This window comes from Podarcis melisellensis (assembly GCF_964234715.1).
Source record: "Podarcis melisellensis genome assembly, chromosome: 3".
In the NCBI taxonomy this organism is placed as follows: domain Eukaryota; kingdom Metazoa; phylum Chordata; class Lepidosauria; order Squamata; family Lacertidae; genus Podarcis; species Podarcis melisellensis.
This window is the reverse complement of record NC_138530.1, coordinates 22,944,898-22,957,502: the sequence shown is the minus strand read 5'-3', so window position 1 is coordinate 22,957,502 and position 12,605 is coordinate 22,944,898. Positions and strand designations below refer to the sequence as shown.

General features: G+C 42.6%; 1 protein-coding gene and 1 long non-coding RNA gene across 2 annotated transcripts in view; both read left to right on the top strand.

Moving 5' to 3' along the window:
- Nucleotides 1-12,605, top strand: part of LOC309365935 (uncharacterized protein) — a 100,622-nt gene that overhangs the window by 83,672 nt on the left and 4,345 nt on the right. The gene's annotated exons all lie outside the window — the stretch shown is intronic.
- On the top strand, nucleotides 4,921-7,589 carry LOC309366576. Its single transcript, XR_014166800.1, has 3 exons — nucleotides 4,921-5,075; nucleotides 5,794-5,910; nucleotides 7,389-7,589. It is a non-coding gene; the product is annotated as an uncharacterized lncRNA (long non-coding RNA).

Below are 12,605 nucleotides of genomic sequence, written 5' to 3'. Positions count from 1 at the left end.
TGAACCTCTTCCAGCATAAAAGCTGTTTGACCCCGAGTCTCCTCCTATGTTCTCTGCGCGGAACGCGTCTGCGCAAGTAAGGGGAAGGCAGGCGCATCCCAGTGCTCTTTCCACTAGTGTCGGGGGAAGGATCTTGGAGCCCTGTCACCAATTCCTCCATCTCCCTCTCTTCTCTATGGGTGTTACGCTGAAATCCTTCCCCCCTGCTCGTCCCCTCTCCGGCATCGCTGGGTAGCCCTGCCTCCGTTTCTCGTTCTGATGGCAGTTCCCTGACACCTGTATACCAAACAGTATTAAAAAAAGAAGGGAATCAATTAAAACTAAAGAGCTTTGAAGAAGTGAGAGAACAGGTATCTGACTGGTTTTAGTATTATAAACTACTTGAAACATTTAAAATTGACAAGAAAAAAGGATTTGTGACAGAGATCTCAAGATTTGAAACAGACTTAATAAATTAAAAAACCAAAACTCTTTCCAAAACATACCAATTCCTCTTTGACTGGGAAGTCAAGGAGGAGGAGGTTAAATCAGCTAAATGGGCCCAAGACCTTGGGTCACAATATAGAGATGTGTCAATGGGAAAATCTATAGAAAGTAAATTGGAGATTTATGGCATGTTACCTTAAGGGAGAACTTCCAAAAAAATGTACTTGACCCCTTATAAGCTTTCCAAAATGTACAAAAGCACCCCAAATACGTGCTGGAGATGTGGAGAACCAGGGGGCACTATGTTTCATATGTGGTGGGTATGTAAAAAGATCAAAGCCTTTTGCAATTATATCTATCTTGAGCTTTAAAAAATGCTAAATGTAACCTTCCTTAAAAATCATGAATCATTCCTACTCAGTATCACAGGCCCAGACATTCCTAGAAATGTAAGAAAAGTTTTTTTATATGCCACCGTTGTCGCGAGGGTACTTATAGCCACGCAGCAGAAAATCGACAAAATCCCCACTAGATCTGAATTGGTTTTGTAGCTTGTAGAATTCGCTGAGCTAACTAACCTTTCTGAAAAGATTGAAGATAAGCCTAAGAAGGAGTTCATTTCAAACTGGGAAGCCTTCAAGAGAAATTTTAAAAATCGTTGCTGTCAACCAGCAAACAACAACAACTATGAAGAACATTTTTTGTTAGAATATTTGTACTTTTTGTGATTTTTGATTACCGTATTTTTTCCTCTATAACACGCAGATTTTTTCTCCTAAAAAGGAAGGGGAAATGTCTGTGTGTGTTATAGAGCGAATGTGTGGTCCCTGGAGCCGAAAAATCAGGCAAAACTCAAATTGCGGCGCTTCACGGAGAAGGGAAATCTGAAAAGAGGAAGCGGTTGCTTTCCTGCATTCTGCCTCAGGATCTTACTGCCCACCCTCCTCTGTTTTGTTGCTGTGTTTGCTGAAAGGGAACAAAGAGCAGGGAAAGCCCCTCCCCTCCAGGCAAGCAGAGGGGAATTCCTCTCTGTGCTCCGCGGAGAGGGGGGGAGGAGGAGAGAGAGGGGGGAGGGAGAGAGAGGGGGGGATGGAGGGAGGGAGGGAGAGAGAGAGAGAGATGGCTGGCTTGGGTGGGGGGAAACATTTGCCTTTCTTTCCTCCCTCCCGTTAAATCCCTCTCCTGCATTCTTAGCCAGCTGCTTCTCTGCACACCCCTCTCATGTCCCTTCTTTGTTTTTCCTTCGCTCCCCACTTAAAATGTGGTCACAAAGCATAGATCCACATGGATCCTCAGGATCTTTGCATTGGGTCACCCCAAATTCACCATCAGATCACATAGCATGTCCATGGCTACAACCTGCCCCCCCAAAATCATGCACCCACTGTTGCCTGGGGCTGCAATGGTGCAAAAACGTGGTTAAAAAGCATGGATCCACATGGATCCTCAGGATCTTTGCATTGGGTCACCCCAAATTCACCATCAGATCACATAGAATGTCCATGGCTACAGCCTGCCCCCCCAAATCACGCACCCACTGTTGCCTGGGGCTCCAATGGTGCAAAAACATGGTTAAAAAGCATGGATCCACATGGATCCTCAGGATCTTTGCATTGGGTCACCCCAAATTCACCATCAGATCACATAGCATGTCCATGGCTACAGCCTGCACCAAAAAAATCACGCACCCACTGTTGCCTGGGGCTGCAATGGTGCAAAAATGTGGTTACAAAGCATGGATCCACAGGGATCCTCAGGATCTTTGCATTGGGTCACCCCAAATTCACCATCAGATCACAAAGCATGTCCATGGCTACAGCCTGCACCAAAAAAATCACGCACCCACTGTTGCCTGGGGCTGCAATGGTGCAAAAACGTGGTTACAAAGCATGGATCCACAGGAATTCTCAGGATTTTGGCATTGGGTCACCCCAAATTCACCATCAGATCACATGTCTGTGGCCACAGCATGAAGCCCAAAAATGATATATCCACTGTTTCATTCAGAATGTTTTTTCCCTTGTTTTCCTCCTCTAAAAACGATGTGCGTGTTATGGTCAGGTGCGTGTTATAGAGCGAAAAATACGGTATATTGATTGACTGATAACAATGAATGCAATTTTTTTCTTTTCTTTTCTTTTTTTAAGTAATATTTATTAAAATTTCAAAGAAGTTACAAAAATGAGAAGAAGAAAAAGAAAAAAAGAGAAACAAAAAATACAAAATACAGAGAAATAAAAACAATTAAAAACAAATCAGTCTTTCCATGTCTTGTCTTTCATTTGCTTGTTTCCCTGACCTCCTCACACCTCCCTTTTTTGTATTCTAGTTCAATAGTTGTTTCAGCAAGTCCTTACCATTTTTGCTTTTATCTTAATATTTTATCTTAATATATTGTAACTTTACATTTTCACCTGTTGACAGTCCATTTTTACATACCCCTTTGTAACATTATTGCTAAAACCACATAACTTCATTCCAGCATCCTTCTAACATTCCTTAATTTTACAGTGTTTCTGTAGATAGTCTTTACATTTCTTCCAATCTTCTTCCACCGACTCTTCTCCCTGGTCTCGGATTCTGCCACTCATTTCCGCCAGTTCCATGTAGTCCATCAACTTCATCTGCCATTCTTCCCAGGTGGGTAAATCTTGTGTCTTCCAATACTTTGCGATGAGTATTCTTGCTGCTGTTGTTGCATACATAAAGAAAGTTCTATCCTTCTTTGGCACCAATTGGCCGACCATGCCCAGGAGAAAGGCCTCTGGTTTCTTCAGAAAGGTATATTTAAATACCTTTTTCATTTCATTATAGATCATCTCCCAGAAAGCCTTAATCCTTGGGCACGTCCACCAATTTTTTTACAATTTTTTTCGGTTGTACAGATGCAATTACAAACAATAAAGCAAATGGAAAAAAATATGTGTTCGTAATTTTTGGAAGATATTTTATGAAGTTTTTAATAGCTTTGTTAGTATGTTTATAAAAGCATACTGTCAAGATTAAAAAGAAGGATTTATTGCAAAAACAAACTTTTCTTTTCAAATAATACGGCCTGGCAAAAAATCAAAGCAATTTCATATGTTACTGCTCCTAAATTGCCAACTCAAACCTTCTGATTCAGTGTGGATACCCTGATTCCCAAAGTGGGGACTAGGTGATCCAACCATCAGATCTGTTGTTCCAGCCACTTCCTGCTTATCCCTGCCCCAAACCTTTGAAAATGTGCCTGGAAAGTACACTACACCCCTGACTCCCCCAACAAGCTTTGAAAGATCAATGAGTCCAGTAGTGTTTAAGGGAGCTCCCTGTCCCAGATCTACTAGCAGTTTAAGAAGGTGGGCTTTATGTTTTTAAAAAACCCTCCCCCACAAGTATCCTGGAGAACAACCTGCCTTCATGAAGGGAACATGGAGAGATGCTGCTGAATCACAAAAGAGTACACTGGTAATTGACAGGACCATAATGAGGATGGGAGTGGGAGTATGAAATGGCAGAAGGACAAGAACCCTCTTTCTATACAGCTGCTATGAAGGGGCATCATGAGCAGACAGCCAATACACTTCTGTACCTCCTTCCCCAATCACTATGCCGCGAATGCTGACTTTGCCCAGGTTCAGCAGTGAGGATCATTCTTTACTCTTGAAATTTAGAACTCTGGAAGAAACATATAGACTAGACTTGCATACAGGGGAAGGAACTTGCAGCCCTCAAAAACAGCCATGATGAGTAATGTTGCTGAGGCGACTGACAGGTGTGCAAAGAGCCACCCACCGCCATGACCCGCCAGCAAGGGCCCTGTTGTCCAAAGCATCATTGGTGGGCAGGGGCTGTTTTTCTCTAAGCTGATTTTTCAGGGGTGATGCTTTTATCCCTTGAAAATTAATAGCAGCACAGCCTCAATGACATGCATAAGGGGGAACTTTCTCCCACAGAAAGTATTGATGGTAACTAACCAGGATGGGTTGAAATGAGGATTGGACATTTGGATGGAAGATAAAACTATCCATGGCTACTAGCCATGATGGTTACGGTCTGCACCCATGGTTCAAGACAGTATTGTTTTTGTATACCCTTAAAATCACAAATTGTTGTGGAAATATATATAAATATCAGAGCGGTGAGCCTCATTCTGCTCAGTGGGACATATTTTTAAATAGGCATGTAATTGTGGCTTTGTTTTTGGTTTTAATCAAGTCATTTCTACAGATTTATTATATTAAATTAGAAACATTAAAACCACCATTCATTTATTGTTGTGCAAGAAGTAATAATATTGATGATTATTGAGTATCCCACGAAGCTCTGGCCTTTTTACACCTGATCATCTCCCTGCCCCATCCACATAGATATCTCACTGCAATCTTTCTTGTCCTGCCTATGAGGGGTCAACGTGTGATTTCATGGCCCAGAAATCTCCACCTACATTTGCTTCTTCAAAGACAGAATCATCTTCCGGGTACTTCTGCATACAAGCTATAAATGGGAACAACTTGCCCATCCTGTTGGAATGAACAGAGACTAGTCTTCCTTCTTCCATAACTTTCAGCTGTGCTGTAGCACACAGAAGCCTCCAGACAGGAAGATGTCCACAGTGTTTCAGATCCTGTTCCTTGCATTCTGTGTTATCCTTTCTCTTCCATCTGTAGGTAAGTTCTTCTAAGGCTGTTAGAAATATTTTTATGTCACCAATGTGGTATGAAGCATTTCACATAATGCCCTCCTCAGGCATTCACAAGAGTGTCCTAGGACTATTGCTGGCTAGAGATGGATAGCATCTTCAGCATCCCCAGTTCTCCATAGCTAGTGTGGTGTAGTGGTTAGAGTGTCAGACATGGACCTGGGAGATCAGGGTTCAAATCCCTACTTGGCCATGAAGCTCACTGTTTCACCTTGGGCCCTCAGTCTAACCTATCTCAAGGGTGGTTGCGGGGATTAATTGGGGAGTAGGGAAACCATGTATGCCCCTGTGAGCTTTTTGGAAGAGCTGTCCAGAGTGGCATATAAATGTTGTTGTTGTGGTGGTGGTGTACCCACTCACTGTACCCTAACTTATTGTTTCTCATTGTTTCTTTCTCTGTTCAACTTTCAACTCACCCCAAATGCCTCCTGGACTTAGATTCCTCGTTCCATTATCATGTGCTAGATGTTCTGAAGACAAGACAATATTATCTTGAAGAGGCTGTCCATACAACATATCCCATGCATTAAATCTCTGTTGCTAGTAACATGAGGGTTTGTTTTGTTTGTTTTTTTGTCATTGAGCATATGAAGATCTGCAAACCAAATGGCTGTGAAGAATACATTGTTGACCCTGGTGCAATGTTGGCTTGGTGTTCTTGTAATAGTCAATACTTGTCTTTTTAGGAGCAACTGTTCGTTATTGTAGTCACTGCACATCAGTTATACCAGGAGCTCCCTGTAGACCAAAGCACTGCAAGATTAGCCCAGCAGGAACTTGTGTGGCCCTCATAATTTATAGAGGTAAGAAACCTATCCCAAACTCATATATTCTTTAGATTTTTTGCTCCTCACCCAAACACCTCATTTTCTCTTTAAGCCACATCTTCATTGGGTTTAATGTTTCAAGGAAGTGGGATATTCTGTAGAAGTATTGTGTTAGGAGTTTGCGAAGCTCCCAACATTGGCTGGAGAACCCTGGAAGGAATATTGAATATGTACATCCCAGCTTCTGAGTAGCCACGCAATGGTGGAAGGACAGGGATTTGATAGCTCCTGCTGAGCACTGTCAGATTCGGTTCTGCAGAGGGTCAGAGGAAGCATGAGAGTGACACAAACTCCCAAGAAAGCCCTGGTTCTGCAACTGGCAACAGTAATTCGGTGGGCTCCTTTCTCTGTCTCAGTGCTGGAAAGTATGGAGAGGGGGGGTGGGCGACGAAAAAGCTGGTCAGTTAGGTGACAACACAACCCTGCAGTGTGAAGCTTTTGTTTCCAGCCTTACAGCGGCTACTTATCAAAGAAATCTTCAAAGCAAACTTCAAGGTGAGGAGTAACCAATTTAATTAGGTTGAATAATTCAGTTACAGCGGGGAGTATTAAAAGGAAGTCTACCCCTGTCTGTGGCTGCTTGCGAGCATGAGAGACAATGCAAGTGGAAAGTTTGTGGATTACTTTGATGGAGTTAGAGCCAGCTAATGTTTGAGAAGGAAGTAGAATTATACAAGTGTTTTTAATACCAATCTGAACTTTTGACTTTTTCAAATCTTGAATTTGAACTTGACCTGAAGTAGAATTAAGAAGTGAACTTGACTTGAATTTGAGATTGCAATTAAGGTTCTTAAATAAGAGACCCTGATGCTGATGGAAGAAAGGAACCTTGGCTAACAGCCAAAAATATAAATATAGTTAAAGACAATTATGAAAAAACACGGAAGGAGATAAAAAGGAATTTAGAAATTTGGGGAAGAATGAATATTTCATTGATAGGAAGAATATCAGTTATCAAAATGAATGTATTACCAAAAATGTTATTTTTATTCCAGTCAATTCCAGTAATCAACAATGCTTCAAAGAATGGCAAAGAGATATTTCAAGATTGATTTGGAGAGGGAAGAAGCCAAGAATAAAATATAAATCACTAACAAATGTAAAAGACAAAGGAGGATTCTTCCACATCTTCAAAAGGGGCAGGGTGCAGGGAGGCTCGAAAGGGGCATTTAATATTTTATATATTTTGTTGAAAGCCTGTGCCCAAAATTTGGATTCCAGAGTAAATTTATGTTGACCTTAAGCTCCAGAGATCTGGATTATAATTTTTGATCAGCAGTGGATTTTATTTCCATTGTCCTATCTATAAAATGGGAATATGTTTGACTGATTTCTGGGGCAACTAGTGATTTCAAATGGGGTTGAGCATTTCATGTGAAATCAAGTTGATTACTGGAGAAAATGCAAATGTTTAATCTCCTCACCCCCCTCCTCTTCTTCACTCTTCATTTCAGGGGGAAAGGTTTTTGAGAGAATACTTGGTTGCCGGAAGAAGACAGATGTGACATGTGGCCTTATCCATGTTGATAATGAGAATTCTTACCGCTATGATGTCTTCTGCTGCACGGATAAACATTTCTGCAATGAGCACTACCCATGAGACAGCACTTAAAGCAGCCTCTAGGCCCTCCGCACACAAATAAAGCTTTTGCTGTGTTTCACTTTGGGTTTTCTCTTTTCATACTTTCTTTCCTCACATTTGTTGGTTGGAACTTTCAATTCTATCCATGTGACGAGAACCCGCTCGTCATCAGTAATGATCAGTCTCACGCCAGGATGTGTTAGAGGCGTCTGATGATTCTGGGTTACCAGAACCCCATATTTATTGAACACACTTCCATAAGCCATACCAGAAAAAAAACAACCATATAAAGAACATAACATTGTATCCACCATCGGATAGGGAACTACCATATGAGGGCATCATACCATCACACTACTTCCACGTAGCTTGTCATGCTATACTACGTCAATATTTCTTTTACAGGGCTGTTTCTAGGGGAACAGATGTACCGAGCTGCTCCAGCTCGCTACCTGGCGGATATCCACTACGTGGAATACCGCAGACTATTTACCGCGGCTAGGCTGAATGTTCTTGACTCGGCGGTTCTGAAGGGAAGATATGGAGGAGTACCATATGACCAGAGATTATGCCATTGTGTGTTGGGTGAGGTAGAATCCACAGAGCACATTTTACTGAGCTGTCCCTTCTACAATGATTTAAGACAGTATCTTATAACCCCATACTTACCTCAGCTTAGTCCCCGACAAAGAGGAAAGCAGACAGCATATCTGCTAAATAAGTCCTCTAAGAAAACAACTTTGTCAGTGGCTAAATTCCTTTTCCTGGCACTCAAGCGTCGGAAACGTAAAATTGAATGCCTTGATGTGGGTTATCTGTGAGAGTTTTAGTGCTGTGGCCCTACCTTATTCATGTACCCCTATGATGTTTTAGTTCATAATTCTGTATTGTGTTTTATTTCTGTGTTTTATTTCTGACTATCGGTCGAATAAAGAAAAAAAGAAAAGAAGGAGAGAGTAATTGTTCACACATTTCCCACAGAGGACAATTCAGATGATGATGATGATTTTATTGATTACAGTGGTACTGATGAAGACAGTGATAGCTCAGGGAGCTCAGTTGTCACAGTCATTGAGAGGAAATCTCACACAATGGCTAGACCATCACAGGTGGAGGATGAACCATTGTTCACTGTTGGTACTGTTTCTCCAAAGAGTCCTGAAACTGAACCAGTGAGCAGAGAGGATCAGCACCTCATACGTAGGTCTGAGAGAGTCACAAAGGGTGTACCACCCAAGAGGTATTCAAAAGAGTTTGCCAACTTAGCTGTTGCATGTATTGCTGTTGCACACAACCAACGACAGGTTGAAACTGTGTCTAAGTCAGAGACAAAGGCACAACAGAGAGTTGCTAGCCAAGGTAATGCAGAAGCACTCATTCCTTGGAAGCCAGACAACCAAAGAGGTACACTGGGGAAACCAGTGGCGGGGAGTTCCAAGGGTGGAACTGAAACAACAGGGGAGTGTTATATGTATAACAACTGTTTGTTTTCCTCTTTGGATCAAGCTTTGCTCGCAACACGCATTGATTCTTTTGGGGGAGGATGTTACGAAAAAGGAGCAATGCTCCGGCGAGCTGCAGCTGGCTGTAAAGCCAAACAGGATGTTGATGTTGTGGCTGTACCGTGGGAGCAGAGGGACAGCATATTCACAGTGCTGAGCACCGGATGTTGGCTCAGTGTCTCATCTGACCTGTACTGGAAGTACAGTGGTGGAGCTACTCTCTCTGCTGTTGTTGTTTGAAGAGTACGGACGTGCTTCTCTGTACTGCTGCATAGACAGAAATAAAGGCATGTAAATACATTTCTGTCTGTCTCTTCCCCCCTCCTGGGGAAACAGGGAGGAGGGAGAGTGGTGTGTTCTTCTCACGTTTGAGGAGAATCGCCGATAGAGACCCCGCCTGTCTCCTGCCGGGAGTCGCAGACAGGGGAGGTCAACAAGTAATCTTAGCCGGGTGCCTGGAGAATGGCACATTCCTCTGACTAGGCTTGAAGATTACAACAGTCCAATCATCAACATTGCACGAGGTGTTCACGTGCTCATTATGCCTGGCGCAGCGTACCATACCAAAAGGTCAGACTGCAGTAGATTTTCACCCACGCACTCATTGGGCCACGTATGCACAAGCAACCATTTTCCTACATCCATGCACAACAGATAGAATTAGATATGACCATCCAGGTGCTTCACTTATGTCTGGTATGAGATGCAATAATTCCTGATGGAAGCTATGATTTAAAAAATAAAAAGAAGGTTGGATTATATAATAATCAGGACTACAAAGGCAAACCGATAACCCTACTCCATGATATATCAGTTTTGAAGGTGTGTTGAATCAGGGAAGCATTAAGAACTTCAGTTTTCCATCTGCAGTCAGAAAGAATCAGGACTAGCATCACAGCCTTCACAATGTATCCTTAAGGTAAAGGTAAAGGGACCCCTGACCATTAGGTCCAGTCGTGGCCGACTCTCGGGTTGCGGCGCTCATCTCGCTTTATTGGCCAAGGGAGCCAGCGTACAGCTTCCAGGTCATGTGGCCAGCATGACTAAGCCGCTTCTGGCGAACCAGAGCAGCGCACGGAAACGCCGTTTACCTTCCCGCCGGAGCAGTACCTATTTATCTACTTGCACTTTGACATACTTTCGAACTGCTAGGTTGGCAGGAGCAGGGACCAAGCAATGGGAGCTCACCCCGTCATGGGGATTCGAACCGCCGACCTTCTGATAGGCAAGTCCTAGGCTCTGTGGTTTAACCCACAGCGCCACCCGCGTCCCTAATGTATCCTTAGGTGGGTTTAATACAAGGTTGAAATGGTCCCAGCACACACTAGCTTGACAGATGGAATCATAAAGTTGGAAATGCAGGGAATCCACTGCTACATCATCTCCAATAGGTGGCAGCCCAACCTTTGCTTAACATCTTCTAACCATGGAGATTCGAACACCTTCCAAAGACGGCTGTCTTCTAGTAGGGATAATTTAAATGTCCAACACTGAAAGTGATCAAACATTATTGCATTCCTTGAGCCCAGAGAGATCGAACAGGCTGCACCACTAAGAAGGCCCCCTCTGGTTATAAAATCCAAAATTAAACTATGTTCCACTGTGCCAAATTCCAATTCTGAATCCATGAAAAATACATTCTATTATATGTTTAATAACTCATAAGGCAGCTGACTACAAAACCATTCCTACTGATATCAATGTAACCAACCATAAGATTATTGCTCTTGTTCATCAATATGATATTCTAAAGGTTGAAAGGGGTCTGCATGATACGCTTCATATAGTCATCCCTTCCAGGGACTTGGGAACAATATATCCAAGTACATTTTCACTTGGAAAGAGCAGCAAGTGGAGTATCCTGCCCCCATCCTGGATTGAAGCCACAAGGCAACATGCACAGAACCCACCCCCCCTTCTTCTCTAACTGCATAATGCTTATGACAACCTGGTGTCTCATACTGAATGGAAATGAACTGTGAAAAGACTCTATGAATTGAAAGTCGAGAGCAGTGTGTGCTATTTTGTCACACATGAATTTTTTAATTAATTGATTGATCAATTAATTAAACAGAGTGCTTCTACTTCTTTTTTACCTTTACTTCCTTTCAAATAACACAGCATGGCAAAAAAGCAAAGCAATTTAATATGGAAATGCTACTAAATTGCCAGCTCATCCCTTCTGATTCAGTGTGGATACCCTGACTCCCAAAGTAGGGACTAGGTGATCCATCCATCAGATCTGTTGTTCCAACCACTTCCTGTTCTTCCCTTCCCCAAATCTTTGAAAATGTGCCTAGAAAGTACAGTACACCCCTGACTTACCCAATAAGCTTTGAAGATCAGTAGTGTACCTCCTTCCCCAATCGCTATGCAGCGAATGCTGACTTTGCCCAGGTTTTCTACTGAGGAGCAATCTCTACTCATGAAATTTAGAACTCTGGAAGAAACATATAGATTTGCATACAGGAGAAGGAACCCTCAGCCCTCAAAAACAGCCATGATGAGTGATGTTGCTGAGGTGACTGACAGGTGTGCAAAGAGCCACCTCCCGCCATGACCCCCCAGCAATGTTGTCCCAAGGGTCATTGGTGGGCAGGGGCTGTTTTTCTCCAAGCTGGTTTTTCAGGGGTGATGCTTTTATCCCTTGAAAACTAATAGCAACACTGCCCCACTGACATGCAAAGGGGGAACTTTCTCCCACAGAAAGTATTGATGGTAGCTAACCAGGATGGGTTGAAATGAGGATTGGACATTTGGACGGAAGATAAAACTATTCATGGCTACTAGCCATGAGGATTATGATCTGCACCCATGGCTCCAGTTAGTATTGTTTTTGCATACCATTAAAATCACAAATTCTTGTGGAAATACAGGTGAAACTCAGAAATTAGAATATCGTAGAAAAATTCATTTATTTCAGTAATTCAACTTAAAAGGTGAAACTAATGTATGAGATAGACTCATGGCATGCAAAGCGAGATATGTCAAGCCTTTATTTGTTATAATTGTGATGATCATAGAGTACAGCTGATGAAAACCTCAAATTAACAATCTCAGAAAATTAGAATATTAAATGAAATCAGCAAAACAGGGATTGCAAATAGAGCAATATTGGACCTCTGAGAAGTAGAAGCATGCATATGTACTCAGTATTGGGTTTGGGCCCCTTTTGCATCTATCAGCCTGTGGAACTGCTGAGGTGTTAATGGAAGACCAGGATGCTTCAATAGCAGCCTTCAGCTCTTCTGCATTGCTCGGTCTCATGTCTCTCATCTTTCTCTTGGCAATGCCCCATAGATTCTCTATGGGGTTCAGGTCAGGCAGGTTGCTGGCCAATCAAGCACAGTAATCCCATGGGCATTGAACCAGGTTTTGGTACTTTTGGCAGTGTGGGCAGGTGCCAAAGTCCTGCTGGAAAATGAAGTCAGCATCCCCATAAAGCTCATCTGCACAAGGAAGCATGAAGTGCTCCAAAATCTCCTGGTAGATGGCTGTGTTGACCCTGGACTTAATGAAGCACAGTGGACCATAACCAGCTGATGACATGGCTCCTCAAATCTCTTTTCTGATGAGAGCAGCTTTTG